Raw genomic sequence first — 4,955 nt, 5'->3', positions numbered from 1 at the left:
GGGGTCCCCGCTGTTGGCGCTGGGGCTTGGGGTCTGCTGCCCCAGCTCGGTGCTTTGAAGGCCGTGTGGGGAGGGCTCATTCTGGGAATCATCATGGAAAAAAATCGCTGGGTCCCAAAGCTGAAAACCGGCCCTCCAAAAAAAGATCCCTTCCTCCCCAGGGAGGACGATGGAGCCCGAGGAGGGGGGGTGGGGGAAGGGGCTGATGAGCATCGCGGTGGGCTCGGGGAGCTGCGCCCTATTCCTCCTTTCCGAGTTCTCCGAATCTGTTTTGCCTTTTTTTTAAAAAAATTATTCTTATTTATTTTTTAATTTGGTTTTTGCACCCTGGGGAAGGCTTGGCACGAGGGCTGCCCCCACCCAGCCCACCGGGGACGTCCCCTCTTTCCCCGCGTCCCCTTCGCCCCCTCCCCGCTCCCATTTCCCCTCCTCTTTAACGAGCCCGTTCCTCCGGAGCGACTCGTCGAGCGTGTTAATGAACTCCAGGCAGAGGAGATCCACCGCGTGGCCTCCGTTGGGAAAACAATTTCTGATCAAAGACCATTATCGAGGGAGCCCAAGGTGCGCCGGCTCCGCGCCGTTCTGATCCAATTATCCCCCCGGCTTTGATTGCTTCTCCCTTCCAGATTTCCTCCCAGCCCTCAGGTCACGCTCGTTGCCTTCCTCGCCCCCCAGGCAATGAAAGCTCCGTATTTACCAGCGTTCCCCCATTGCTTTCATTGCCCCCACCCCGACCCCCGGTATTTATTACCCATGGGGGCTGCTGGGATGGGGGCTGGTGCTTCACCTTCAGCCCCGTGAGCTCCCCCTCCTCCTCACCCAATGGATTGCTTTGGGGCAATGCCCACGTCCAACCGCTGTAGGATTTTCTGGTTGGGCATCCTCAACCAGCTCTGATCCCACTCAGGGCAGTTCTGAACTCATCCCTACAGAAATAAAGGGGCGGGGGGGGGGGGGGTTCTGTAATTCTTTCCCTTTCTGCCCATGCATTCAATGTTTCGGAGAAGAGGTTTTTCCCTTCCCGTTGAGAAAAAACCAGCAGCAGTTTCCCAGGGAAAGCTTTGCCCTTCAGCCATCCACCCCACGTAGCCCCTGCCAGCGAGCGCTCCCCGCTGCAGGCTGCATTACGTGGTGGGCTCCTTTGGGAGATGATCCATTGACTGCAAGCCCCCGACCCTCCGAAAATCCAGGACTGAAAGGAAACCTCCTTGGGATGCCCACATTCCTAATGCGCCTCGTGCTGCAGGACCCCCTCCCTTCGGCACAAAGCTCTGGTTTCAGGTGATGGGGGGGAAGGGAAGGATGGAGGACAGCTCCTTGCTGGTGGACTCATCCCTTGGGATGAGCATCTCCAACCCGTGACCCCACGTCGCAGCTCTTCCTCCCAGAGCTTTGTCCATCTCCGCTCAACCCCATAGGGCTGCACCCGTCAGAGAGCCCTGCAGGGAGCAGCGGGGATGGCCGAGCTGCAAGGATGGCATTGCTGGAAGGTCGCAGTGGGTGACCCCAAATGGGACTTTGGAATCGGCCTGGAGAAGGCATCCAGAGGAGCCCACCATGTCGGGGTCTGACTGAAGGGAAGGGGAGCAATCTGTTCTTCCTATCCAGGACAGATGGGAAAAGAAGGAATGGGTTTCAACTGCAGCAAAGAGGTTGGTCAGGGCTGGGGGGGGGGGCTGCGTGGCACCCACTGCCCCCGAGCTCTGCTCAGCTCGGGTTGGATGCTGGGTGATCCCTTCTCTCCCCGTTCTGCATCCCTTGTTTTAATCAACCCCATGAAGCCATCTCCAGATTGCGCCGCCCGTGCCCTCGCCGTTCCCTCCTTTAAATCTTGCTTGGAAGCTTTTAGCTGATGCGTTAGCCCAATAAAACCCAACAATTGGAGAGAAACCCAACCCTTCCCCCCCCTTCCCCCCTCGCCCCCCCCGTTCCTCCTCCGAGATCAAACGGGTTTTAATCGGAATAGAATTTCCTCCGACAAAATGAGGAAAATCTGTCGCTCGCATCGGCCCCAGCGGCCGCTCCCCAGCGCTGGGCTGGGTGCAGGATCTGGCATCTCCCCTCTGTGTCCTCGGGGTCCCCTTTGTCACCTACCCCCCAAGGGACGGTGTCACCCCGGGGGTGGTGACAACGGGTTTTGTCACTCCCTGGCTGAGCATGTTGGCAGCATGGGGAGGGTGCGGGTGAGAGCATCCCCATCGCTGCGTCCCCTGCCCTTGGGGACAGGGACACGCTGACATCTCGGCCATCTGCTCCCATCAGCAAAGTCCCCGTGCAAATGAAAGCTCCTCGCCATGGTGCTCAGGAAATGGGCCTCAGCCCCAGCTCCAAAGCACCAGAACTCGTTCCAGGCGCGGAGGGGAACGTTTCCTTTCATCTCGGGCCAGGAGTGGAAGCGGCCCTTTCGTCTCCCCCCGCAGACCGAGCTTTGAAGGCTCGCGGGGCCCTCCCACATCTGCTGCTGGGGCTGGGAGCGGGATGGGAGGGAGCAGGGGGTGGGGGGCAGCCCCACGGAGCTCTGCCCTCCGAGGTGCCCAAACGGGGCCGCGATCTCACAGCCCACCCTGCCCCGGCCCCATCACCGGGAGTGGGGACATCCATGGGATGGAGCGCAGTGGGACCACGCCAGGCATCTCCGGGCTGCTTGGAGTTTCTACGGCCTCTTCTTCCCCAAGAGGAATGTTACTGGGATGGGGATGGAGCAGCTGCCCTTCGCTGGGTGATGCCTTCAGGGTTTGGGTTTTTGGAGTTGTTGGAGTTTTCTGGTCTTTCTGCCCGAGGGCTGTGGCGAGGGCAAAGGTGTTTTACATGGGTTGTAGGGATGGAGTTACGTTCTCAAGGGCAGAGAAGTGTCACGGAGTCATAGAATCTCCCAATCTGGAAGGGACCCATAGGGATCATAGAGCCCAATTCGTGTCTCCTGGTGTCGGTGGGGTGGGGAAGGGTCCTCGCCCTGCAGCCCTCTACCCCACCGCTCACTGACCCCCTCTCCCACCAACTCTTCCTCTTCGTTCCATCCCATTTGCTGACCATAAAATGCTGGAGGCAGATGCCCACGTGGCGGTGGGAGGAAGTCCACCCCATCCTCTCCCATCCCACCCCAACCCGAGCTAAGATACCACCCCAAATGGGCCGTGGAGAAGACCCAGGACCCTTTCTCCACCTCTGGGGCTGGCGCAGCCCCAGTTTGGCCCAGAGCTCGAAGGGAGGAGATGCCGAGCACTGAGTCAGCTGTGAGCGCCTGCAAAGTTGCTCATATAAAAATAACTTGGCGTTCTTTGGGACGTGCATCATCGCCGTCACCCGACTGTCTGTCTGCTCTGTGCTTTGCGGCCTTCTCCCGCTGGTAGGCTTTGAGATAACAGCCTGAGGAAAGCTGTAATACACCACGCAGGTTCGTTGGTGCCTTCCTTTTTCTCTTCCCTGGATGGGTCCTATCCAGCTCTGCTTGCCATTGGGAAGGGAGAAACACGACTTCCCTTCATTATCCTCACTCCCGCTTCCAACTTCCAAAGGGAACATCCCGGGGCAGTTTCACTCCCTGCCCTTCCAGCACCTTATCTATTGCTCAGCTTTTTCCAGAAACAGATGAAGCAAATCCTCCCATAAATGCCGGCCTCGTTGCTAAACTGCTTTGCTTTCCCACAGACGTCGGAGCTGACGCAGAAGGACGGGGTGGATTTCTGCATGGGGATGGGTGGGGGTCGGGGTGGTTTGGAGCTGTGTGCAGGCAGAGGTCACTGCACGCACGCACAGACACGTCTTCACCTCAGCCCTGTTCCTTTGGGAGCAGGAGACCTGGTTCTGTGCACGGTGGAGAAAAGAGGATTGACTTCTTATTGGCTTTGTTGGGATTTTTTAGGATGGTGGGGGAGGGGAGGGCCAGCGTGGTGACAGAGTGCACGGAACAACAGGGAAAAGGAGTGTGAAGGACGGGTGAGCAAAGAGCTGAGGGGTGCAGGAGGTGGATGCTGTGAGAGCTGGGCATGAACCAAGGGATGGGAACCAATGGGGCTGGGATGGAGCCCTGCAAGGAGAAGCTCCAGAAACTCAGTTTTGTGGGCTGGTATCTGCGAGAGGAGCTTTGCCTGTTCCTTTGTAGGTAGAGCAGCCCGGAGCAGGGAGCAGGCAGCGTGTGCACATTCAGACAGGATGAAGCCACGACGCTCCCTACGAGCAGGAGACAACCAGCCCTCTGCTTTGCATCCCACAGCATCTCCTGCTGGAAGTGACTCACTGCCGTGCACAGCGGGATGCAACCATGCTCCTGCCCCTGCTGTCGGGGTCTGCGCTCCATGAGTCACCAACCTCCAGTCCTGGGGCAAGCCTGGGGCTGGCTGCCTACTGGGAGCACTGGGATGGAGCTCCATGCCACCACCCGAAAAACTAAAGCCAAGGCAAGGAGCTGAAGGGTTTAGTGGTGTTTGCTCCCGGCCAGGAAGCATTTGCCAAAGAGGTGAAGTTTGCAGGGCCTGGAGCATGGAGATGTGCTGCTGTGGTGGCTGGAAGGAAACTGAGGGGAGGAGGAGAAAAAGGAAGAAGGAGAAGGAGCAAAAGAAAGGAAAAGAAAAAATGAAAAAGAAGTAGAAAAAATATGAAGAAAAGAGGAGGTAAAAGAAGAAATAGAAAGGAAAAAGAAGGAAAAAAGAAGAGAAAGAAGAAAAAAGGGAAAAAATGAAGAAAAAGAAGAAAAGAGGAGAGAAAAGAAAAAAGAGGAAAAACGAAAAAAGAAAGAGGAAAAAGAAAAAAATAGGAAAAAGAAGAAAAAGAAGAAAAGAGAAAAAGAAGAGAAAAAGAAGAGGAGAAAAAAGAAAAAAGAGAAAAAAGAAAGAAGAAACAAGAAAAAGAAAAAAGAAGAAAAAGAAGAAAGAGGAAAAGAAGAAGAAAGAGGAAAAGAAGAAGAAAGAGGAAAAGAAGAAGAAAGAGGAAAAGAAGAAGAAAGAGGAAAAGAAGAA

This window comes from Numida meleagris, chromosome 32, assembly GCF_002078875.1.
Source record: "Numida meleagris isolate 19003 breed g44 Domestic line chromosome 32, NumMel1.0, whole genome shotgun sequence".
Lineage (NCBI taxonomy): Eukaryota > Metazoa > Chordata > Aves > Galliformes > Numididae > Numida > Numida meleagris.
The sequence above is the reverse complement of the archived record's forward strand: the minus strand, read 5'-3'. Positions refer to the sequence as shown.